At 50.8% G+C, this 26,087-nt stretch overlaps 1 long non-coding RNA gene across 1 annotated transcript; it reads right to left on the bottom strand.

Annotated features, from left to right (window-relative positions):
* Positions 1-16,173: 16,173 nt before the first annotated feature.
* LOC123285760 (uncharacterized) lies at positions 16,174-25,628 on the bottom strand. Its single transcript, XR_011503526.1, has 3 exons — positions 25,511-25,628; positions 22,482-22,607; positions 16,174-17,275 (listed from the first exon to the last, which is right to left on the bottom strand). It is a non-coding gene; the product is annotated as an uncharacterized lncRNA (long non-coding RNA).
* Between the last annotated feature and the right edge of the window lie 459 nt (positions 25,629-26,087).

Below are 26,087 nucleotides of genomic sequence, written 5' to 3'. Positions count from 1 at the left end.
GTGCCGGGAACCACACTAGGCACTTTCCACACAGTTTCTATTCAATTTTCAGAACATAATCTTTTGGCACAGGAGTGATCTCTCACTTTGAAAGAGAGGAAACTGAGACTCAGAGAAGCTAAGTAATTCGTGCAGGGCCCTACAGTTGGAGAGAGGGGCTTCACACCCAGGTCTGGCTGAATCGGAGGCCCACGCCCTACCCAGGGCCCTGCCTCCAAAGACGATGTGGTTTGTTCAGTTACACGCAGCTGATCCTCCCCTATAGAGAATCACCCACTCCCTCCTAGCCCCTCACGGCCAAGGTAATTTCCTGGACCTTGTCATTACCAATAATTGTGCCCCTACCCTTCCTAATTTCAACATCAAGTATCCCATCCTCTTCATATCACTTTCTGTCTTTTCTGCTCACTCCCGCTAGAACCCTGACTCCAATGGTTCCCTGACCCACGCGGACCTTCAACCCACTGCTCCTCCCCGCTTTTCCCCCACTGTTCCTCACCTCTCTCCTGTCCTGACTTTCCTCCTTAACCAGCTTAGATTCCATGGACTATCATTATAATTACTTCCTTGCATGTACCCTCAACCCCCTTGCTCCTCTCTCATTAAATTGCATTCACCTGGCAACACCACACCCTGGTTAATCCAACTCTGTGCTTGCACCCACACAGTTGACTGAAGCCAGAGAAAGACACAGCCCTGCTGACTGGTCTCACTTCAATGTCACACCCACCGTCCTCCAGGGGGCCCTTAGCGCTGTCTCCTACCATAGGACCCAGTCCTTACACTCTCCCACGGTCCTGTAGACAATTTCTCACCTTCTCCTCCTTCTTCAATCCCTGACAGCTCCTCCCCCAACCCCCTCTCAGCTGATGGCCTTGCTTCCTACTTCATTGAGAGAATAGAAGCAATCAAAGGAGAATTTCCGCAGACTCTCCAGACCTCCCCGGGGCTGTGCCTCATTTTGATCCTCCCTCCCGCTACCTTGGAGGAACCCTGCTTGCCCCTCTCTGCGGCTACCCCTCCACTTATACAACAGAGCCCCTGCCTCTGGCCTGCTCACGGACCTCACTCTGGTCATTTTCCCCTCTGTACTGGACCATTGCAATCAGCATTAAAACATAATTCCTTGAGCCAGCCCTGATGGCCTAGTGGTTAAAGTGCAGGGGACTCCATTTTGGCAGCCCAGGTTCGGTTCCTGGGTGCAGACCCACATCATTTGTCTGTCAGTAGCCGTGCTGCGGCAGCTGCAGCTCACAGAGAAGAGTTAGGAAAATTCCCAACACAACTATGTATTGGGGTTTTGGGGCAGGCGGGAAGAAGGAAAAAGGAGGAAGATTGGCAACAGATGTTAGCTTAGGGTGACTCTTCCCCTGCACAAAACAAAACAAAACACCCCATAATTTCTTGCATCTCAGAAAAACCCACAACAAAACCAAAAACCCTCTCTTGACCTCACATCTCCCTCCCCTCTGCCCCATTTCTCTACACAGCAAAACTCTGTGACAAGGTCTGCACTTGCTGCCTTCACTTGTCCTCTTCTCTCTTGAACACACTTCAGTCAGGATTTGTCCCCACCACTCGACCAAAACGGCTTTTGTCAGGGTCACCTGTGACTTTCGCATTGCTAAATCCAATCATCAGTTTTTCTGGTAATAGCCTCATTGAGATATAATTTACGTAACATACACTTCTCCCATATAAAGTGTACGATTCGATGATGTTTCGTACACTCACAGAGTTGTTCAACCAGCAGCATAACCACTTTTAGAACATTTTCATCACCCCCAAAAGAAACCCTGTACCCTTCAGCAGTCACTCCGCATTTTACCCCAACCCCTCAGCTCACAGCCCTAGGCCACTGCTAATCTACTTTCTGTCTCTATATAGATTGGCCTATTCTGGACGTTTCATAAAAACAGAATCATACAATATGTGGTCTTTTGTGCCTGGCTTCTTTTACTTAGTATAATGTTTTCAAGGTTCATCTACATTGTAGCATGTATTAGTATTTCATTTTTCCTTTTCTTTCTTTTTTTTTTTGCTAGGAAAGATTCACCCTGAGCTAACATCTGTTGCCAATCTTCCTTTTTTTTCCTCCCTAAAGCCCCAGTACATAGTTGTATATTCTAGTTGTAAGTCCTTCTAGCTCTTCTGTGTGAGCTGCCACCACAACATGGCTACTGACAGACGAGTGTTGAGATTCTGTGCCCGGGAACTGAACCCGGGCTGCCAAAGTGGAGCCTGCTGAACTTTAACCACTAGGCCATCAGGGCTGGCTCTCATTTTTTTCTTTATTGACAAATAATATTCCACAGATATATGGATATACCAGATTTTATTTGTCCATTCATCAGTTGATGGACATTTGGGTCATTTCCACTTTTTTCACTATTATGAATGCTGCTATGAATACTCATGTACAAGTATTTTTTTTCTTTTTTGTCAGAGCAGTTTTAGATTCACAGCAAAACTGATATGACGGTTCAGAGATTTCCCATATGGCCTCTGCTCTCACTTATGCATAGTCTCCCCCATTATCAATAAAATCGCACCACACTGGCACATTTGTTACAATTGATGAACCTGCACTCACACATCACAGTCACCCAAAGTCCGTAGTTCACATTACAGTTTACTCTTGGTGTTGTGCGTCTACAAGTTTTTGTGTGGATCAATGTTTTCATTTCTCTTGCACATATACCTAGGAGTGGAATTACTGCTCATAAGGTAACTTTACGTCTAACCATTTGAGGAACTGCCAGACTGTTTTCCAAAGCAGCTGCACCATTTTACATTCTCACCAGCAGTGTATACGGGTTCCAATTTCTCCACATCTTCACCAACACTTGTTCTTATCTGTCTTTTTGATTATACCCATCTTAGTGGGTGTGAAGTGGTATCTCACTGTGGTTTTGCTTTGTTTTGTTTTTGTTTTTCGTTTGGTGAGGAAGATTAGCCCTGAGCTAACATTTGTGCCAATCTTCCTCTACTTAGTGTGTGGGACGCCGCTACAGTAAGTATGGCTTGATGAGCCAGTCCGTGCCTGGGATCCAAACCTGCGAACCCTAGGCCACTGAATTGGAGCATGTGAACTTAACCACTATGCCACCAGGCCGGCTCCTGTGGTTTTGATTTGGATGTCTCTGGTGGCTAATGATGTTGAACATCTCTTCACGTGCTTATTGGCCATCTGTATCTTGGTGAAATGTCTATTCAAATCCTTTGCCCATTTTGTTTTTTTTTGAGGAAGATTAGCCCTGAGCTAACTACTGCCAGTCCTCCTCTTTTTGCTGAGGAAGCCTGGCCCTGAGCTAACATCGTGCCCATCTTCCTCTACTTTATATGTGGGACGCCTACCACAGCATGGCGTGCCAAGCGGTGCCGTGTCCACACCTGGGATCTGAACCGGCGAACCCCGGGCCACTGAGAAGCGGAACGTGTGAACTTAACCGCTGCGCCACCGGGCCGGTCCCAACTTTGCCATTTTTAATTGCATTATTTTTTAAATTATTGTTGAGTTCTGAGAGTTCTTTATATATTCTAGACACAAGTCCCTTATCAGATATACGATCTGCAAAATTTTCTTCCATTCTAATTGTCAATTCTCAATCCCTCTATTTTACTAGACTGATAAATTGCCTGCGACACAGCTGATCATCCCCTCCTCTTGGAAATGCTTTCTTCTCTTGTCTTCTAAGACATCTTGATGTTCTCATTTTTCTCCTATTTCACTGACTGCTATTTTGGGGTTTCCTTCTCATCCCCTGAACCTCTAAGCAGTGAAATGCCCAGGACTCACTCCCTGGTCTCTTCTCTCTTCCATCTACACTCACTCCCTTGGTGATTTCATCAGGCTTTAAATTCCACCTGTGTGCTGGCAAATCTCAAATGTCGATTTTCCAGTCCAGAGCTCTCTCTCGAACTCCAGGCTCATTGATCTAATTTCACTCAACAGCTCTACTTGCATGCTTATAATCTTCTCAAACTTTGCATGTCCACAGCTGAATTCTTGAAGTGAATTGCTCCTCCCACAGCAAAAGGAAACTTCCAGTTCTTGGGCTGAAAGCTGATCATGTTTCACTCCTTTTTCTCTCACATCCCACATCCAATTTGTCAGCAAAGCAAGTCCTGTTGGCCCTACCTTCAGAATTCAGACAGAATCCGACCCCATCTCACCCACACTCCAGCTTACTGCCACCGCCATGGCCATCGCCCGTCTCTCCCGGATTATTGGACCCTCCCCACTGGCCCTCCTGCTATCGCATTTGTCTCCTACAGTCTGTTTTCAATTCAGCAGCCAGAGTGATCCTTCTAAGACACAAGTCAGGTCATGTCATTTTAATGCCTCCACTGCACTTGGAGTAAAAGCCAATCCTTCGAGTCCCCACAAGGCTCCACCCAATCCCCACCTCCATCTCCTCCCGCTCTCCTCTCGCGCACTTGTTGCAGGCACACCGGCCTCCTTCATGTTCCTCTCCCACCTCAGGGCCTTTGCTGTTCTTCTTTCATCTGCCCACACAGTCTTCCCCTCGACAGCCACAGGGCTTCTCCTCCAGTTCCTCCAGCTCTTTTTCTGTAGGTCCTTTTCTCAGTGAGACCCCCTAACTATCAATTAGAATGGCTACCTCCCTCCCCACCCCGGCTCTCCTCTTCTCTGCTTTGTTGTTTCCATAGCACCCAACACCGTCTACACGTCATGTGTTCATTGCCTGGTTTCCTGTTGGAACAGAAGCTCCAGGAGGGCAGGGATTTTGTCTGTTTTGTTTTCTGTGTGCCTTGGCTTCTGGAACTGTGTTGACAATTACTCAGTGCTCAATAACTATTCGTGGGATGAGCGAAGGGATACTTGGGGAACGGAGGAAGGAGCACTGTTCTAGAAGCAGAACTTGCAGGGAGTGGCGCAATGTGGCCACAGCCAGATCCCTGAGGTGGGACTTTGAACTGAGTCCTCCCCAAGGTCATTAAAAGTTGCTTCCTGTTTTCCAGCTAAGGAAGCCCCGTGGAGTGGGAGCCAAAAGCTTGAGTTCCTGTTCCATCTCGGCCTCTTATTGGCTGTGTGCCCTGGGTGCAAATCACTCCTCTTCGCGAGCCTTGGTTCCTCATCTGTTCATTGGGGTGTCATCATCTTCTTGCAGGGCTGGCATAAAAGAGCCAGTGTGTGAGCGGCGCCCCCCCATGTAATCAGCACCCAGTGCACACTTGCTCCCCCCAGAAACAGTGCTAATTCAGAGCAAGTTTCAGACAGATGTGTTTTGGGGGGGAGGTGGGGAGGAAGGAGGAAGAGAGAGTGAGACCATAGAGGAAGACGAGGCCCTGGGAGAGAAGCAGGAGGGCTGAGGGCTGGACCCTGAAGGACCAGGAGAAGCGCCAGAGGCAGAGGGGTGAGCAGGAGACCCTCCGACCTCACTTGTCCCATCCCTGTCCCTGAGCTCTTTGGAGCCTGGCCAACCCCATGTGGAGGCAGGTGGAGATTGATGATTAAGCTCATTTCATGGGTGAGGAAACTGAGGTGAAGAAGGCGGCGATAGGTGTCTGTCTCTTCTTCCCCTGCCAGACTGGAAGCTCCTAGGGTTTAAAGTCTGCTCATTCAGACCCACCATTTCTGTCTCCTCAGGGCCAATGTCGCTGACTGAAAACAGGAGTGGGTGCTCATCGGTGGGCTCCCAGCCTCAGCACGCCCCACCCCCGCTTTTATAACAAATGTCTTGCAATACCGTCTTCCCTGTAATGGAATGCAAGTCGTAGGTAATATATCCTATCTATGCGCTCCTGATTTTGAAAAAGAAAATCAAGAGAATGCCCTAACTGAAACATAAAGAAGAAATAAAAGGAAAGTAGGAAAGTAATCTCTCTTTTCTTTCAGTCTGTAAATACGCAGGCAGATTCTCGTAGAACAGGGCTTCTCAACGGGAACGAGCATAGGAGTCACCTGAGATTTTGTTAAAATGCAGATTCTGAATCGGCGGGTCTGGGGAAGGACCGAGGGGCTGCATCTCTAACCGGCCCAGGTGTTGCCTAGCTGCTGCTCCGCAGGCGGAGGAGGGACGCATTCCGTTCCCTCGGCCCACGCACCGGCCCGCCCTGCAGGACTCTCCACCCAGAGCCGCCCCCTCCCCAGGTCCGAGCAAGGGGAAGCCCCGCTCGGGCCCCACCCTGAGCGCTGCCCACGAAAGCGCCCGCCCTGCTGCCCAGCCTCATTCCTAGCACCCATGTGGCTGGGCTCCCGCTGCCGAGACAGCACTTCCCACGGGAGGAGCCCGCCGAGGGGAATGGGCCGCGGGGGATGGAGAGTCCCCTCCCCGCCCCGGGAATTGACGTCCGAGGGGGCGGAGCCTCTGTGCCCCGGTCCTGCCAGCCCCACCCTCTTCCCTGTCGCAGCTTGTGTCAGCGCGCAGATCGCTTGCCCCGCCCGCCCTTGCATCCCCTTCTCCCATTCCTCTCTCATTCTCTTTGCCCTCAGTCTGGGCTAGGCCCCTGTAGAGGGCAGTCCAGATCAATCCAGCTGTTCCCTGTCGTGAAGAAACTCTCAGTCTAGGGTCCCGCAGACAAGCAAACAGACAGCTTTTATCTTTAAGCCGGTTTTCTGTCAAGGGAGGGGTGTGGGAAGGAACTCACTCCAGCCTTTTGGGTGCTAGTCAGGGAAGGCTTCCTGGAGGAGGCAGGAGCCCAGCAGGGCATGAAAGCTTTGGAGGGATGCCCTTGACAGCCCCTCTCTCCCAGAGTCCTGGGCCCAGCCAGAGCCTGCTAACTTGGGGCACCAGCTGGGGCATTGCTGCCATGAAGATTCCAGGGGACCCCGTTTTAGAGGCCAGGATAGAGGAAGGAGTCTTGTAGGAAAGAGAGGGCTGGATTTGGAGCCCAGCTTTGCCACTAACCTGTTGTGTGCCTCCCAGGGCAAGCCCTTTTCCTGTCTGGACCGCCACAAAGGGATGGCATCTGAGGATCCCTTAGGCCATTCCAGCTCAAAAGCCCGAGATTCCATGGTGGTCAATGAGGAAGATTTGTCCAACTCTGAGGTGGGGAGGCTCTGAGGAGGCCTCCCACCTGACAGGTAGGCCAGACCAGACTCTCTGGTCTCTGCTGGAAGGTAAATTCATAACAATGGCAGTAACAACTGCCCCTCCCTCCTATGAGGCCTGAACTCTACAGTTTACAAAGCACTCTTCTTGCCACCATCTCATTTGATCCTCACAAATTTGGCGTTATTGCCATTTGACAGATGAGAAAACTGAGGCCCAGAGAGGTGAGTCACCAGTACAAGGTCCCAGAACTAAGAGGACATCCCAGGACTGGAACCTGGTATCCCATACATGTTTTAGGAAAAGATTCCTGGGTCTCCTGGGTCTGAATTATCCAGAAAGTACAACCCGTCCAACCCTTGAACATGGGACCCTCAATTTCCATCGAGATCCTTAACTTTGGATATTAGAGCTAGAAGGTAAAATCTCTCACAACTGGGGAAACTGAGGCCCAGAGAGGGGAAGGGTCTTTCCCCAGCCCATAAGGTCCTGGCCTCCACCCCCTAGGCTCTCTGTTGAAGTTCTTGGGGCTTTCGCAGTTCCCTCTCCCCTTGGGGGCCTAGAGGCCTGTGTTTGGGGGACAGTGTGGAGGGAAGGTTTAGGGCAAGCATCCTTCAAATCAAAGAGGGAGCCCAGCAGGGGCGAGGAAGGGCCAGGGGCTTAGAAAGCATACTTTGTTTTAGGCCTTATTTCCTAAGATGAGGATGTGTCACTAAAGGAAGGAAGAGACTGGGGGGGGGGGGGCACTTAATTTGGTTTTATTTTTCTCTGATTTCTTCCCAGGTGGGAGCTTAAGCCCCAAATGCGGAGGTGAATGGTGCTGAGCCAACCCCACTCCAGGCCTGCTCCCCTTTTGGCTCAAGAGCCAGGCTTGTCATGACTCTGGGGCTGAGCCGGGGCCTGTGTCAGTGTACACCGAGATTGTGTTTTCTGTGGCCCCATCAGTGCCCAACCCAGAACCAAGGTGGGGCTCTGTCTGGGCCTGGGTGGAGATCCTTGTCACTGGGCTCAGGCCTCGTTTATAGCCAAGGTCAGGGCTCATCCTTGGGACCAGGAACAGGGAAAAGCAGCCCTTTGTCCCTCCCAGGACAGACTCAGCCTAGGATTCCAACTCCAGGAGGGTGAGTCAGGCAGCCTGGCTGTGGGCCCACAGGCCTTAAGCTCCTGGGCTGGAACAGAGGTTCTGGTGAAGGTGATGTCCCTGAGCTGATGCCCAGGGTCTCTCGTCCACCACTGGGTGTGTCTTGAGGGAAGATGACCTCCCAACTCCACTTATATCCCCCAACCAGACAACCTGCCCACCAGGACTCTAAGGACACAGTCAGCCGTCTCCTTCCATTGGCCCTGCTCCAGGCTCTGGAGCTTACAAAGGCAAGTGGTGGGAGTCAGGTTCTCTAACTGTCCTCAGGGCTCTGTCCAGAGATATGCTTGTGAACTGGCTAGCTGGGAAAAATAACCAAAAGCCCTCTGCTGTAGTTGATTTCAAGCTACCCATGTGATGTCACTGGTGTGAAGCTGAGAAGAGATTCACGGAATCAGCTCTCACAAGGAAGTAGGCGCCAGCTCCAGCACACCACCGGCTCTGTCCCAGGACAGTCCCATTGCCTTCCACTGGGCCCATGTAGGGGCTGGGGTCCTGCTAGCTCGAGAGGTCAGGGTGCCCTCGAGGATTTCCTATCCTGTCCTTGTGCCTGTGTATTGGTGAAGGTGATGGTGATTATGACTGTGGCCGTAGTTGACATTGTGATTGTGATGGCTGAGGCTTCAGCTGCTACCATTGGCCTCTTCTCAGTGACAGGGGAGGGGCCAGTCAAGGAAGTACCTCTGTCCCCCTAGGGAAACTGCCTGGAGGTGCCCAGGAGCATGAGAGTTGATTAGGACCTGGCTTCCTCAGGGCTGTGTCCTGGCTCTATCCAGGACACTGAAAACCTGATGTGGCCTAACAGACACATGTCCTGCCACTCTCCCCCTGTGCAGTGATGACCTAGCCTCACACCTCATTGAGGAAGCCCTCACCTTACCACCGCTGTGCACCTATCTGTGCTGTGCCCATCTTCCTCTTCCTGATTCATACCTGAGGACGAGTCCCTTCTCCTCTCAAAGCACAGCCCTCAGTGATTTTATTCCATTGCCTGGAATAAAATGCCAGTTCTTTACTCGGCTGACTTTAACCTCATCTCCTCCTCCCACCCCCAGCTCCTTATGCTCCAGCCTCACTGGCCATGTTTTTGTCCCATAAGCACAACAAGCTTGTTCCAGTCTCAGGATCTTGGAGCCCACAAACGCCCCAGATCTCTGCACGCCTTGGTGCTCATCCTCCCAGCTTCAGCTCAAAGAGTCCTTCCCTGACCTTCCCCTCTTAATGGGCTCCCCAGTTCCTCTCCATCTCATCCTCCTGGTGTTTCCTGCCCCACAGTTACCTTGTCTACCCACATGTTACTGGTTTGAACATCTTTCCACTAGATTGTAAGCTCCGTGGGGCAGGGACCTCATTCTCTGCTCTATCTGGTACCTAGTTGGAGCCAAATAAATGGATATGGAAAAATGAATAGATGCCTGTGCTTCTTTCCTCTTTGTTCTCCCTGGGCCATTGATAACATCTTGTTTGAATGTCCAGGCTTGGCTTCTGCTCTACATCAGGCCATAAAGGGAAGGGGCAGTGTCCCATCTACTTTTGGCCAAAGGGTGAAAAATGGACCAGTGTCCTCCAGGGGCCCTGTGGTGGTGGCAGCAGAAGTAGGTGAGTGATTGCAAGGGGCTTTGGGTCTGGCTGGTGTTGAAAGGTCCAGCTGCCTCCAACTTTGGTTTGGTTTTAATAAAGAAGGCAGCATCTCCTCTCAGCTTCTTTATTCCATTGTCACCACCAGGCTTCCTTACTGAGTGGGCTTTTGTTTTTTGGGACCCTTGCATCCAAACTCCCTTTCTCTTTAGGGGGAAGCCCCCACTGTGAGTCTTGATGGACATCATGGCCCCATCACCTCCTACTGAAGATGAAAGGGACCATAGACCCCTCCTTCCACTCCTGGCACACAGGACAGGGGCACACAACCTGGGCTTGGCCAAGAGGATGCTTCAGCCCAGGACTTTGAATCCTGAGTGAGTGAGGCAAAGATAGAAGGGTTTAGAATTCACTCAGAAAGGTGCCCCTTGGTAGCTTTGGTCAACGTGGTGCCTGATGGTGAAAGTTGTGTTCGGGTGTCTTGTGGTGGAGCTTGGTCTGTCCAGTGCTTTCGCTTCCTTGGTTCCTACCCTTTATCTGAGCTTGGATCTCCAAGCTTTATGTCCATTCTGGGAGCTCCCCATATCTTCCTTCTCTTCATAAGTCAGCCAGAATCAGATTCTATTGCTTGCACCTCAGAAATCTTGTTACCATCTACCTCCATCACCAGACATTGTCATTATCACCATTTCCATCAATCCCAAGCTCAAACGCCCATCAAACCAGCCCCATAGTCCTCACCAGACACCATCACCATCCCTGTCACCATATTTGTTACCTCAAGCACCAACTGCTTTAACCATCTTCAGGCTATCGAACTGTATTGTCAGAGTTCAGTGCAGGAAATGGAAGCCCCCTTGGTGTTTTTAGCAGGAAGGTATTTAATATAGGACAATCATTAGAGAGGCTGAATGAGGTAAGCCTCCAGGAATGACTCCCAGAACTAATATACAGAACTGAGTCGCCAAGAGAGCCTCTACCTCTGGAGCTGTGAATTCAAGAACACAACCCCAGAGCTTCAATCCAGGGATCAGGAAGCTGCATTTAAGAAGCCCCTACCACCACTTTCACCACTGCCACTGCCTCTGGGCAAGCGAGAAGCCGGAGACCTAGTTCTGGAATAGTGGAGACCCAATACTAGACTGATGCTGCCGCAAAACCTTGTGTTCCCACGACGTTGCTGGCTGGCAGAAACAGCCAAAAGGGGGCTAGAAATAATAATAGTGAACAGTAATAATAGCAGCAACAACCAATACTTCTATAATGCTTTTTATGTGCTAGGCACTGTTCTATGCTTATCCCTATTTCATAAATGAGAAAATGAAGCTGAGAAAGGATTGTGCCTCACTTTTCCTTCCTCAGCTTGCTCAAGTGGGTCTGAACTGGTGGAGCCTTTTCCACATGCGAATGCTGCCAGGGAGGGAAATGTAGTTGTTAGCTTTCCAACTTCCCCATCTAGGAAGGTAGATGGAGGCTGAGAGCGCCCAGCTGCAGGGTCTACCCCATAAATCATCACTACCACTGTTGCCTCTCCATCAGCACTATGATCTGCCACCATCGTTAACCATCAGCTTAACCACCATCAAGTCAATTACCAGCCTCGTCACCTCTTCCACCAACATCAAGATCTGACAGAGCCATCACCTTTTCCGTCACTTGACAACGTCACCATCAATGTCATTACCACCACTGCCATGATTATCCCCATTACCTCCATCCCCAGCGGCAGGGCGGTGTCCAGCGGCCAGTGAGGTCACTTCTTCGCCTTGGCACTCCCAGAGGTAATTGCTTAATGAGATGGTTGTGGCGCTGAGCTATTAGTTACCCTGCACAACTAGGAAATCTTCCCAGGCTCTGACGAGGTCTGACGAGGTGGGTGTGAGGGTCCAAGACAGACCTCTGGGAGGCCATTTTGTCCATCCCCCTGCCTCTGTGGTGGAGAAAAGCAAGACAGTATAGTGGTTAAGAGTACTGGTAGTCGGCTTAGGTCAGTTTAGGTGAGGGACTTCACCTTTCTGGGTCTCAGTTTCCTCCTCTGTAAAATGGGAACTATGAGAGCTCTCTTATCGAAGACTCTGGGGATTAGAGGTAATATAAATAAAGAACCTGGCACGGTGCCCACTGCCCAGGAGGCTGTCGAATGGAAGTCACTAATATCTTTTATTTCTTTTATCAAACACTTGGTGGACAGATTTTTGGGACGCCTCTCCCTGGTCTAACAGGCACATCTAGCAAGCAAGCTGCACGGGCTTGAAGTCAGAACAATGACATCTGTGCTGTACTGTGGAGCAGCCGTGCAGGCCACATTCAGCCTGTGGAAGTGACCTTGCAGCCCCACACCTCGTGACTGAAGACGCCAGCTGGACAGATCCACCGCAGAAAAGGAAAGGGGGACCTCGCTCGCACATTCCCAGCTGCATTTCTTAGCGATTGAGGGAATAATTAACGACCTTGGTCCATGCCTCCCTCCACATGTAGATAACGTCAGCATCTCTGAACTTGTTTGATGTACAATCAAAATATTCTTGTTTATGTTACCTTCAATGTATAATCTAGAGGAAAACCCCAGATGTACTCTATCCCTTTTTTAGAAGATCTAGTTGTAAGTTTTTTTTCTTTTCCTCTTCACTCCACGTGCACTGTTTGTGGAAGAGATCTAAGCTGCACCTAGACTCACTCCCTCGGAGCGCGTCCATCGGAGCACTCTGCTGAACTGTTACCCAGGGTTCGAGCTCCTCGCGCTGATTATTGAACAAACTCCTTCACTAACGTCACCCAGACTCTATTTCAGTTGACAACTTAGATGGAGCTCACTTGGTGCCAGGCACTCTTCTGAGCACTTTACATGTTTCAATTCATTAACTGAAACCTCCTTAGAGCCCTAAGAGATAGATACTACTATTGCTCCCATTCGAGATGAGGAAACTGAGGCACAGACAGGTTAAGTAGCTTACCCACAGCTACACAGCCAGTTAGTGATGGAGCTGGCATGTTAACACAGGGAGTCCAGCTCAAGTCTCAGTACTTGACCTTGATGCTCTTTGGCAGCAGTGTTCCCCCCTGTTCTACAAAGCTCCCCTTCCTGCCCTTCCAGGTTGGAAAAGACTCTGCTCTTTTTGTCCAGCAATGGGAAAGGGGCCTGTGGAAGTCACTGTGTCTGGTCTCTGGTCTTGGGACAGAAATGCCCCCATTCACCTTGTCCAGGGCCTCCCATCCCCCACAGCCAGGAAGTCTTTCCTGTTGTCTGACTTGAATCTGGGCCAAGGCAGCAGTTCCCAGGGAGGAGACTCCACAGCTGGGATACCTTGTGAGGGGGACCTCGGGAGATGTGGTGGAGGAGGAAGGGATCTTGACCCTGGGCTCTGAGAGAGTGGAAGCGCAGGGGTTCTGGGCACTTCAGTTGGGGCAGAGCCCTGGGGCCGGCCTCCCTATTAGCTGCTCTCCCCAGGATCTTGTTTTCCCCACCCGTCCCTCCACGACTGCACCAGGGGCCTCTCACGCCCTCACCGAGCCTCCAGGCCCCTCACCAAGCCCCCCTCCCAGCCTTCTGCGTTCCTCACCCAGACCCGGCCACGTTCTCTTTGTCCCCTTTCTCGATCCCCATCTCCTTTGCCCTCTCAGTGTCTGACATCATTGCCGGCTCCCTGGATACTGTGACTCCGTTTCCTTCCGTCCAGGCTCCCCTCCCCCTCTGCAGCCCTCTTGGGCTCTTCTCCCTCTTACTCCATCATGGGGGTGCTCCTCGTGGAGCTGGCACCAGACCCTAGGGCCTGGGTGTCTCAGTCACACTACAACCTTGGCATGTCCCCAATCCACCACATCTTCTCTCCCCAATTTGACCTCTGTCTTAGCCAGGGGCCCAAACCAGAAAGAAAGCTGGGAGTCTCCCTAGATTTGCCCCTTTCTCCTCCCCCTACACTCTATCCTGGCCATCGAACAATTAGTGAGCGCTTACTGCATACCAGGCTGAGGAGCACTCAGAGTCGAGGCTGACCAAGGTGGGTTCCTGGACTTATGAAAACAGCCCTGAAGTTCCCACAAATATGGAGGATGGAGAAGAGCTTTGTAATAAGTCTAGATTTTCCACAGTTAAGAGGGGTGAGGAGCGCCTCTTTGGAGGTTGTATGAAGGGGCTGCTCATGCACCACCCAGACCCCCTTCAGGACTGAGGAGCTCATTCCTGCAGTAGCTACCTACAAGATTATGTCCCTCCCACGGGGTAGCCCATATTCAGTGACAAGTCACCAGAGAGTTGGCCTCAGTTTGGGTCAATTCCAAAGGGCTGTCCCAGTTCCCAAGCTCCCTGAGGGATAGGCTGAGGCCTCTGCTGCAGCTGCACCTCAGGCCACTTGGGTTTCCTCACTCCCTTCCAGGGGTCAGGCCTGAGAGCAGCTCCAACAAGCCTCCTGCACAAAAATATCGAAAATCTCATCTCAGCGTCTGTCTGCTTCAGGGAACCCAAGCCCAGACTGGACACTACCGTCCCCGAGACACCCACCCAGCCATGCTCAGACTCCTGCTTGGCACCCACGGGGGATTCCTGAGGGTCAGACTTCTCCTTCTACAGCTGTCCTGAGGCCAAGCATCATTTCACACCTGTATGTTTGTTGAATGACTGAATGAAAGAAATGTAGCACTTGCTAGGGCTCCAGCCCTCATCTGCTGGCTCCATGCCCAGCGCCTTTTCTCTCCTGCCAGGTTTTTGGTGAGGATGAAAGGAGATAGGGGTTATGCAGGGGTTTTGCAAGTGGCAAAATAGAGTTCAGAGGCTGGTGGTTCTGGGGTCAGTACCAAACAATAGCTCAACAGACTGAACTCAGAACCAACACAGCCTCCAGCCTGCTCTGCCCACAAGGTGGGCATGCTGCCAAGCCAGCCTGGCATAGCCTCCCCTAGGGAGCAACCCTCCCCCACTCACAGCCCGGCCCCCTGGAGCCCAAGCTTGGAACAGCTCTGTCCAGAGGGTAGGCCCAGGCTGGTGCCCACAGGGAAGGAATGGTACACCCTGCCCTTCAGACCCTGGGGGGTGAGCCAGCCCCCACCCTTCAGGAGATGCAAAGCAGCTGTGTCAAGGGAACATAGGAGTCCACACAGGCCCACTCCCTTCCCTGGCAGCCCCACAGGCCTCACTCCAGGGGGGGACCCTTTGGCAGAGCTCTCCTTCTCCCAGGCCAGCTTGGGTGGAGAAGGAATCAGCTGGACATGCTGGCCTCCTGGTTCCTGCACCCCACCTCATCGGTGCCCTTGGCCCCATGCCTATGCTGTCCTGAGACTCAGGGTCTCCATCCAAGGCAATGGGGTGAGAGTTTTCCTTGGCCGCTGCTGTGCGGGTCTGTTGAGATTAAATTAGGGCCCCTTGTGATTCTCTCTCCTAGTCCCCCTGTATTTTTCTCTTCTAGCCCATAATCCAGTTTCTAACTATATATTTATTTGTGCGGCAACGACGTGATGTCTGAAGCTCTCTGGGTGCAGGGACGGTGCCTGCCTCATTCCAGGAGATTCCCAGGACCCAGCACTGTGCTGGTTTACACACGAGGCACTCAGGAAATGTTGAAGAGCGAATGAATGAATGAATGAAAGCACTTCAGAAACTATAAAGCAGGAGTGACGGGAAAGGTTGGACTGTAGTCATTGTAGAATACCCACTGTCTACACAGGCAGAGGAAGCAACACAGCCGGAGTCGAGCCAGCACTTGGCTGTGGCTGGGTGGGGTGTCTTCTGAACAGCCTCCTCCTCACCCCGCTCCACCTCTCACCCAGGACTCGGTAAGACCAAAAATAACAATAATAACAACAGCCGTTTCATCGATGTGACCTCATTTAATCTGCACAAGAAAATCACGAGGTGAGTACTATCATTATTGCCACAATGATTTGGATGTAAATATAAAGATTTGGAAGCAGAGGCTCAGAGAGTTTAAGGAATTTATCCAAAGTAAATAAGTGGTGGGGCTGGGATTCAAACCCAGGTCTGTCTGAGGTCATGGTCCACCAGAGTCAGCAAAGACAGTCTCCCGCCCCTCTCCTCACCTTTGAACTTCTAAATCTTCCCCATCCCCATTTTGCCTTCTCTAGTCTCCCTGTTCCATCCTCAGCCACTTTGAGCAGGCACCACTCAGAGCCTCAGTTTACCTGTCTGTAAAATGGACACATTAACCCCTGCCCATTTTGTAGTGAAGGTCCATGAGGACAAGGACGCTGTCTATAAACTGTTAAGGGCTGGGCAAGGTGAGGTGGAGGGAGTGGAAGACACTGCAGGGATCTGCCCGAGGCCACCCCGAGTGGCAGGTGAACAGGTCTCTGCCTCCCAGCCCGGGGTTCTGGCTGGGCACTGTGGGTGAGTGGGTGAGTCAGTGTGGTGTATGTGAGGGTGTGGATGAGTGTGAGTGTAGACCTGCCTCCAGGGAACTCTTGGAAGAAAAGGCCCTTCTGCTTCCAATTTTAAGGCTTCCAGTTTATTAAATAAAAGTGTGAAAAGGGCTGCATAATATATGGTATATTTCAAATGTTTACATTTAACAAATGAGCGCTTTTAACACATACAAATACAATGCAATATAATTGTGCTATTCACAAGATAATTACAGGATTTATAGAAAATATTAATTCATAGTGCACTGCAGGAGGTGTGGTTGGGTAATGAGACACAAGTTTAGAGTTGCCTAATTAGCGGCTCTGGGCCTCACTCCTATTGTGTACCTTTGTCACTATGTATTATATCCACTTTGGGGCATCCTGGTGACCTGGAAGGCCTTACTCCATCTGGCCCCCTGCCTCAGCCCCCTCTCTGCCTTCTTCACTGCTCCTTGAACCAAGACAAGCACAATCTTGCCCCAGGGCATTTGCACTTGCTGTCCCCTCTGCCTGGGACCCTCTTCCCTCAGATGTCTTCATGGCTTATTCCCACCATATCTTCTGATCTCTATTCAAAGGTCCCTTCCCAGAAGGCCTTCCTGCACCATCCTATTTCAAATTGCAAACCATTTCCACATTCCTTGTTCCCCTTCCCGTCTTAATTTTTCTCCCTAGGAGAACTTTTCAACATCTCACACACATACACACACACACACACACACACTCACACAGACTATATTGGTTTATTGTCTGTTGCAACCCCACGGCTTCTAACAGCTGGAACATAGTGGATGCTTAATAAACATTTGCTGGAGGAAAGAATGAATTTCTGGTTACACTAAACGTCTCTATCCAGCGCCCTCCGTGTGAGGGGGCTCACCCAGTTCTTTGACTTGGTGCCGTGCCTTGCAGGATGAAGCTCCGCTGTCTCATGGGGGTTGGATGCTTGGAGCCCAAGGGGTCTCCTGGTGCTGCCATCTCAGAGGCGCTGATTTAAACCAACTGGGCACGGTGGTCCCTCCATGGAGTAGTGGTTAAGTTCACGCTTTCTGCTTTGGCGGTCCAGGGTTCACAGATTCCAATCCCTGGTTCGGACCTTCGCACTACTCATCAAGCCATGCTGTGGCAGCGTCCCATATATAAAGTAGAGGAAGACTGGCACAGATGTTAGCTTAGGGTCAATCTTCCTCACAAAAAGAAAAAAAAATTATAAATAAATCAATCAATAAACCAATCCAGCACAGTGGTCCCTCCAGCTCTGTCTCAGGCCATCATTCTCAGGCCACTTCTGGAGCCCCGCTACTGGGCCCTGGTGGCCATCCCCCTAAAGTGTGTCTGGGTGGAGAAGTAAACAATTAGGGAGACCTGAAGGTCTCATAAAGGCCACAGTAGTGTGCCAGGCCCTGCGTCTCATTTCATCCTCATCTTTCCCCCATTTTGTGGATGAGGTATCTGAGGGACAGTCAAGGGAAGGATTTGTTTTTAATGACTCACTTGAATTCCCTGCAGACCTCTCTTCCTCCCTCTAGGTTCCTCCTCGAGGCTTAGAATTCGCAGTGCGCACCATGCAGGTTCCCCTCGCCAGGCACTTGCTCAAGCCGTGACCTCTATCTGGAGCACCTTTCCCCTTCCTTCCTTTATAGGTCTCGCGGCGTGTTGTCCTTCCCCAGGAAGCCTGCCCTGAGGCCCTGGGCCAGGTTGGGTACCTCTCTGGGCTCCTGAAGCTCCTGTGCCTCCCTCTGGCAAAGCACTGAGGGAAGGGGCGGTGTGGGGGGGGGTGGGCAGGATCCATGTCTAGCTTTTACAGTCTGCCTTCCTCATTAGGCTGTCAGCGCCTTGAGGACACGGACGTTTTTGGCTTTTAAAAAATCTTATATTCATTCACTGATGTATTAGTTCGTTCACAAATGTTTATTGAGCACCTATTCTGTGTTCTGAGATCAATTTTGGACTCTGGAGATGCAAGAGTGAAGAAAACAGACTAGGTCTCTGCTCTCAGGAAGCCCACAGTCTTGGTGGGAGATAAATGCTTAACAAGTAAGTCAGGCCATACAAACGGTGATCAGTGCTGGGGAGGGGATTAGCGGGGACTGAGACAGAGGACTGCAGGAGATCCCAGTGCCCAGTGTAAGGTCTGGCACAGAATCGGCGCCAAAAACATATTTGAATTTGAGCTGGAAGGCCCCAAGGCCAAATGGCTGTTAAGGGGCAAGACGAACTGCCTCACCGACCCTCTCCTGTACAGAGATAAGCTCTTCTGGTCCACTCCCTTGCCGTGTGACCTTGGAAAAACAACTTCACTTCTCCATGCCTCAGTTTCGTCATTTGTAAAATGGTATCACCTGCCTTTTAAGGCTGTTGCAAAATTAAGTGTGCTAAAGCCCTGAAAACAGCTGAGCACAGAGCCTGGCCTACATTCAGTATTCAATGAATGGAAGGGGGAAGATGAGGACGAAGAGGACGGAGGCCAGGAAATTTGGGCGACTGTTGGCCTGGTTCCCTCCGCCCTTGGAATCTGGGTTCCACTCAGCCTGGGTAAGCAATTTCAGAAATGGCCACAAGGTGGCGCCCGAATCCCAGTTATTCGGGAGTCAGCAACTCAGCAGATGAAGCTGTTTAGGGAGGCAGGGGCCAGAGAAGCAGCTGGGCTCCTGGTGGCTTGGGATGGGTTGGGGCTGGGGCCCGAATCTGCAGCTATTTGAAATCCAGCCTCTTCCAACCTCTGTCTCCCTTCGGTTTTTCTCATGGGGTTTCCCTGTCAGTCTTCAGGCACCTAGCACCCCCCTGCCCCCCCACCCCCCAGCACTGGAGCTCAAGGCTTCTGCTAAGTAGGCCCCGCTCCTCGCCCGCCCAATGATGGGCACCCCGGCCCCTCAAGCCATCTCCCCTTCCTCTTCTCATTCATGAGCCAGGCAGGGGGACGTAACTGAACACTTCCCGTGGGCCTTGCAGGATGGGGAGCCAGTCTCCTGGGGGTGGGGTAGGAGACGGGACTAGAAACTAAAAGAGGGAAATAGAAAACATGCAGGAGTTCCTTAAGACTTCCTTCCCATCTGTATGTTCAGTATATAGGGAATACTATCCTCATTTCCCAGATGCAGAAACTGAGGCTCAGAGTGTTGGGCCAGTGCATGAATGGCCCTTTCTGTATATCGGGCTCCCTCACCAACAATGAGGTGTGGTCCCAACTAAGTACATTTGTAAATTCATTCAACAGCATCTACCAAGCTCTGTAGATCCAGCGAGAATCAGACCTGGCCCCTGCCCTCGGAAGCTGGCAGTCTAGAGGGAGAGGCTGGCGAGGAGCAGACAGGGCAGCTTGTCCTTGAAGTCTGTGCTGTGCACAGTGGGGACCCAGAGGGTGCAGTTGCTGGTGCTGCCTGAACAAGTTGGGGGGCAGGAAGGGAAGGAAGGTGTGAGAGGCTTTGTAGATTCCTTGGGGACCAAGGACCAAGGAGCTGCTCAAATATAATTTTCAAGAAAGTGAAGTCATGACCCTCATAGAAATTTAAAAAATGTGAACACATGGCAAAGATTTTCCTTAACTCTTTAACTGCCAAGGAACCAGCAAAATGTTAAAACTAGTGCAAATGAGAATTTGGACAAAATCCCTTTGTGGGGTTATGAACAGGAATCATTTGCACTATGATCTGTTTCACACACATTACCTCTATCCCTACAGAGTTATAAAGTCAAAGACAATCAATAGCACATACCCCTAAAGAATCAGATCATCATCAGAGGACACCTCGCTGATACCCAGCCTTCCTCTGAAAGGACACCCAGGAATCTCTTTTGCCTTTTCCAAGCCTTTGATATGTTTTCTTGATTGACCTTCAGAAGGATCAGGATAAACCAGGTAGCAGCTGTTCCTGAGGGAGCAGGTCATCTGTAGAGAGGCTGGTCCCCGTCCTTCCATCATCCCCTTCCGCATCCAGGTGACAAACTTCCAACTCTAGCAGGAGCTGGCCAAAGTCAGTGCCCGCCAGCAGGTGGCGTGGAGGCAAATTCTCAGCAGCACCACAGGGAATTCTGGGGCCGGAGCTGAGCGAGCTCACCCGGAATCGTGCATTCAGTCATTCACTGACTCAGTCATATTTTGATTCAACAAACATGTAGCCAGGCCCACAAATCATGTTCCTGAGGTTCTCCAGACAGAGACTGATGTGTGTCAAAGAATTAGTCCTTGCCTTTGCTTGCCTGGCTTTGCTGCCAGGACTCAGAGCCACCTGAAATTCTGAAGTCTCAGGGCCTCGCTCCGCTTCACCATTGCCCTGCCTACCAGTGTGCCCACTCCTCCGGGAAAATTCACCTTTCAAAGGCTGAATAAAAGGCTTTATCTCCTTTTATGCTCTTATTATTCCCATTTCCCAGGGGAGAAAGCAGACTCCTCTTCTGGGGCCGTTCTGGCTGTGCGGGAAGGCCGTGCCTCCATCCCTCGAGGCCCAAGAATGGCTGAGATGCCACCCCAGGCCTGACCATTTCTCTGGCCTTCCTAGAAGCTCACAGAGCCTGGAGCGTAAAAGGCACCTCCCCAGCCCTTCCCAGGGGTCTTAAAAGTTCTCCGGAATGGGGGCTGGCCCCGTGGCCAAGTGGTTAAGTTCGCGCGCTCCGCTGCAGGCGGCCCAGTGTTTCGTTGGTTCGAATCCTGGGCGTGGACATGGCACTGCTCATCAAACCACGCTGAGGCAGCGTCCCACATACCACAACTAGAAGGACCCACAACGAAGAATATACAACTATGTACCAGAGGGGCTTTGGGGAGGAAAAGGAAAAAAATAAAATCTTTAAAAAAAAAAAAAAAAGTTCTCCGGAATGTAGTGGGAATAACTACAAACTCAGTGCAAGAGACAAAGAGCTCCCAAGTGACCTCGCTTCCCTCCTCAGCTGTAACCTACGCTCAAGGGTAGAGGCAGCCAGCCCAGGGATGGAGGTGGGCAGGCAGGGTCCTGAGGGCCATTGTGGCAGTGAGGTCTGCACTGGGGCATGAGAGTGGTGATGCGGTTGTGGCGTGGGGCCACTGGAGGGCACATCAGTCCCACTGGGGTCCTGCCCTGGCTCCTAGGCCCGTCCTTGAATGCTGGGTCCAGGACAGTGGAAGCAAACCTTCCTCCTGTCATGGGAGGTGGGAAGTGAGTTAGGGTGAGGGTCCCTGCCCTCACCCCCACACCATCTCTGAAACAGAGGTCCCCACGGTGCTATAGTCAAGCCCCTCAGGAATTTCCTGAAAGAGGAATCGTTGAGAGAAAAGAGTGGGACTATATGGAAGGGGATCCTGGGGGAAAAGGCCTTGGTTTCTGAGCACCTTGGGCAGTGAGGTATGGTGGAAAGAAGCTGAGATGATGGAGGGAAGAGCACGTGGAGACTTAGAAGGCAGAAGAGGGAGGAAGAATCACAAAAGCCTCAGAGGCCGGGGGGAATGGCAAGCCCAGACGGGCCAGGAGAAGTCCCCACACTATCGGCACAACCTGAATCTCCCTTTCTTTCCCAGGAAGCATGCGACCTGACTCAGCATCCCAGGAGGACAGCCTATACCAACAGCCTGGAATTCTTTGTTCTAACAAGTTGGGACATCCTTCGGTTGTTCCTTCAGGATGGGTCCCTGGGTGTTTTGCGAAGACAATATTTCATTTCCTCAGATATTCTCTGAGAAACTGCTGGAATTTCTGGTGTGGGGAAGCCTGTGCGGTTGAGAACTGGGCACCCTTCAGTGGCTAAACCAGTTTTTCTGGTTTCCTCTTTCACGAGGAACAACTAACCAGGATGGCCTCCTTTGGACTGGTAGACACTCTGGGATCCCTGGACTTACCTTAGGAAGCGAAAAGACGGCCCTCTCACTGTCACTAGGATGGGCACTCAGAAATCCTGGTATTGTGACTAACAGAGGAATTGTGAATTTATTTTGGTTCTCACGATCATGAAGCAGGACATATCCTAAAAGGACATGGAAATTAGCAGCTGTTTCCAATGGTTTGGGCTCCTTCCCTCAGTTCCCAAAGGAGCTTCCCTTCGTCTTCTCTCTGATATAGGATAAGTCAGCGGAGTCTGCACGGCGGCCTTTGGTGCCTGAGGTTCCACTGAAGCAAGTCTGGGCCACACAGTCTTATCCTGTCATCTGCTTTCTGCAGATGTTCCATGCCAGCACATTCTCATCCTCAGCTATATTTTTAATCTATTTCTAGGTCACAGACTACCCCTAAACTTAGCAGCTGAAAACCATAAACACTTATTCTCTCACACAGCTCCTGTGGCTCAGGAATCCAGGGGCAGCTTAGCTGCTGGTTCTGACTCAGGGTCTCATGAAGTTATGGGAAGATGTCAGTTGGGACTGCAGTCACTTGAAGGTTTGATTGGGGCTGGAGGACCCTTTCCCACAGTGGCTCACTCACATAGTTAGCAAGCTGGTGCTGATGGTTGGCAGGCGGACTCGGCTCCTCACCTTGCAGGCTTCTCCAAGGGCTGCTTGGGTCTCCTCACAACATGGCGGCTGGCTTCCCCCAGAGTAAGTGAGCCATCTGGGAGAGTGAGGCTGAAGCTGTGATGTCTTTAATGACACAGCCTAGAAAATCACATGCCATCTCTCCTGCTGTATCCTACCAGTCTCCCAGGCCAGCTCTATTTAATGTGGGAGGGGACTACACAAGGGCATGACTACCAGGAGGTGGGGATTGCTGGGGCCATCTTGGAAGCTGGCTACCACACCAACCTTCAGGTAAATCTTCAGAAATGTGAACCTCATACTTTAAGGTTTCCTTGCCTCCCAGAACCACTTAAGTGATCTTAAGCATCTTTTCCCTCCCACAGTGGACTCTGTCTGAAGAGCGATGAAGATGACACCCAGTGCAGGCCCCACCAACTTCCCATCAGCTTGCTTCCTCCTGTGCCCCTCACTAATCTCCCCCCTCCTGCATCTCAGCAGTGAGTTCCAGCTGCAGCACAAATTGTCTTTCCCAGGCTGCCACAGCTCTGCCAACAATAGCTTCAGCTTTGGCATATCATGCTTTCCTCAGGAAACAGACGAGATGCGCCTATTTCTTAGGGACAGCCCAGTTTGGGACCATAGGGACAACCTCAGACCCGCTGACTCTGTTCCTATCTCACTCTACCAGCCCTCCGCAGTTAAGGTGCTTCTGGAGGCCAGGAACAGAAGCCACCTCAGCCCCAAAATGGAATTTAGTGGAAGGATGCCAGAGTGTGTCACAAGATGGAGGGAAGCTGAAGAACCAAGATCCAGGAAGCTCGGGACCAGGCAGTCTCGTAACCTGAACAACAGGGGGCCATGGGGTGTCACTGTGGAACACAGCCATCATCAGACACAGTACCAAAGACCCCTGCTTCTGCTTCAATTTCCTGGCAGAGAGAATCTGATTGGTCCAGCTGGAGTCAGGTTCCCACCTCTGATCCAATCAGCAAGGGCCAGGGAAGGGGTGGAATCCCAGCCATGGAGGCGTACGATGGAGCAGGTCCTAGGGTGGGTATTACTGTGAGGGCCAAGACTCACTAAGGGACATCTATTCAGGGAAGAGGTTTGTTCTGTGCAGAAATAAAGTATTAGGGAGCTCCAAGATTACATTACATCCCCTTCCCCTTTCTAGAATCTTCCTGGAACTCTGAAAGCCACTCACTTATTCGAGAAGCTTTCCTCTCACCTATTCTTTCCCTCTGAATATCCTCCCCAGAAACTGGCACCCACTTATGGGCTTCAAATTCACTTCAAAATGTGGTTCAAAGACCACTTACTTCAGAATTATCTGGAAAGCTTGTGAAAAATCCAGGTTCTAGGGATTGGGCCCAGGAATCTGTATTTAAACCCACTCCACAGCTGATCCTAACACACAGCAAAGGGTGAGTAACACCACCTTCAAGAGCTTTGTGTGCAGCCTCATTCCAGCCCTAACCATCTCCTGGATCTTGTCCCAGCACTCTCCAGGGACCCTCTTGTCCCTCTCCTAGCAGGAGCACAGCCCCCTGGGACACACATCTTTTGTTCTGACCTGGTAGGGTCTTTTCTTTTCTTTTTTTCCCTTCGTTTTCCTTCTGTTCTGATTCTCTCCAATACTTGTTTTAAATTTAATTTTATCATTTAAAAATCATCTGTATTTAAATAAACAACCTAAAACACTTTTTTAGAGCTAGCTAATGAATAACAAAATAAGAGAATGAATTTCAATCGTCCCTAATCCTAGGGGGTTATTAGCCCCTGTGCAGATGGGCCTAATGAGCACTGCACTCAAATTTTTAATTACCCCTAATGAGCTTTCAAAATTCACAGGGCATAATAGGGTGAGGTTGATTGTTACCCAAATGGCCCAATGAATCAAGCCTCCTGCTATCTACACTCTCCCATGTTGACTCTGGGCTTCATCGTGTGACTTGATTTGGCCAGTGGAGTATGAGTGATCATGACACAAACAGAGACCTTAGAAGCGCTGGTGCTTTGGGGCTTTCTCTTGGAACCACCATGTAAGGAAAGTAGCGTGGACTATCTTCCTTGAGGATGAAAGACCACATGGAGAGGGAGGCCATCTCTGGATCCAAGGTGACTGCTCTAGCTTTTTCTATCTTCCCACCAGCAAGAAGAAAAGAGGGAGGGGAGGGCATGCCCAATCTTTTTAAGGGCAAACCTCCAAAGAGGCACACACCACTTCTCCTCACATTCCTTTGGATAGAACTTGGGCACATGGCTTCAGCCAGTTGCAAAGGAGACTGGGAAATGTAATTTCTAGCCACGTAGCATGTGCCCAGCTAAAACATGACTGTTCTTTCTATTAAAGAAAGGAGAAACTGAATATTTGAGAATAACTAGCAGTCAATGCCATAGTCTGCCTCCAGGGTGAATATTCTCATCAATAAATGAATATCCCAGAAACTAGGTGTTTTTATTTCTCATTGTAAATCAATAATGGGCATCAAGCTTTTATGTATAAATTGGTCAGGATGCTCTACGTTGCAAGCTACAAAACATGCAACTAAAAGTTGTCTGAAGAGTTGGGAGTTTTATTATCTTAAGAGGTCTTGAGGTTGACCGTTTTTGAATCAACACTTCTTTCCGTCCTCCCATCTTCCGTGTCTTCACGGTTGAAAGACGGCTACAGTGGATCCAAGCATCACATCCACAGATAAAAACAGTAACAGCCATCACGTAGCGAGTGCTCACCATGCGCCAGAACTGTCTAAGCCTTTTAGATGCATTCACGCACCTGATCTTCACAGCCACCCTAAGAGGAGGGTACCACTATTATTTTCATTTTGCAGAGGAGGAACATGAGGTGGAAAGATGAAGTAACTCCCTCAAGACCACAGCTAATCAGACGCACGGCAGTGCTTTTAACCCCAACTCTGGAACCCCCACTTTTACGGACTCAGCTGCTCTGGCTCAGACAACAATGCGCGAAAAGAAGTGTGTGGCAGGACTTACCCTAAAATGGCTGCTTCGTCTTTTTATTCGAGAGGCAAATCCTTCCCAGAAGCCCCTAGGAGACTTCCCTTCTGTCTCATTGGCCAGAACAGGGTCACATGTCTACCCCAACCCAATCACAGCGAGGGGAGTGGGAATATATAATTATTTCTGACCAATCACCATCCCCTTGGGGTGGGCCCACTGCCCATTCGCCTGACGAACACAGGCTTCTTTTAGCGAGGCAGCGGGGGATGAAGTCTCCCGTGGTGGTGGAGCCTGGGCTTAGCTGGGGGCTCCCAGCTCACGGGGCTTGAAGTAAGCTTGGCTCAGACCCCGTCCCTCACCCGTCGCAAGACTCCCGCAGTTTCTCAGGCTTGTAATTGTGTGGCCCTGGTTTCCTGCTTCTGCTGAATTCTTGCAGCTGTTCCCTTTCTTTCTGCCCTGGAATTGAGTCAAATGTAGAATGCAGCCCATTCCTCCTCCCAAGAAACCATGAATACCAGCCTGCCCTGTGAGCAGAATTTCACTCAGGATGTGTGGTCTCTGGAAGTTACAGCGCGGCTCAGCACACAGCTGAAAGTGGCACTGGGACATT

The sequence above is a fragment of the Equus asinus genome, chromosome 5, assembly GCF_041296235.1.
Source record: "Equus asinus isolate D_3611 breed Donkey chromosome 5, EquAss-T2T_v2, whole genome shotgun sequence".
Lineage (NCBI taxonomy): Eukaryota > Metazoa > Chordata > Mammalia > Perissodactyla > Equidae > Equus > Equus asinus.
Note: the sequence above shows the minus strand (reverse complement) of the source record. Positions and strands in the feature narration are given on the sequence as shown.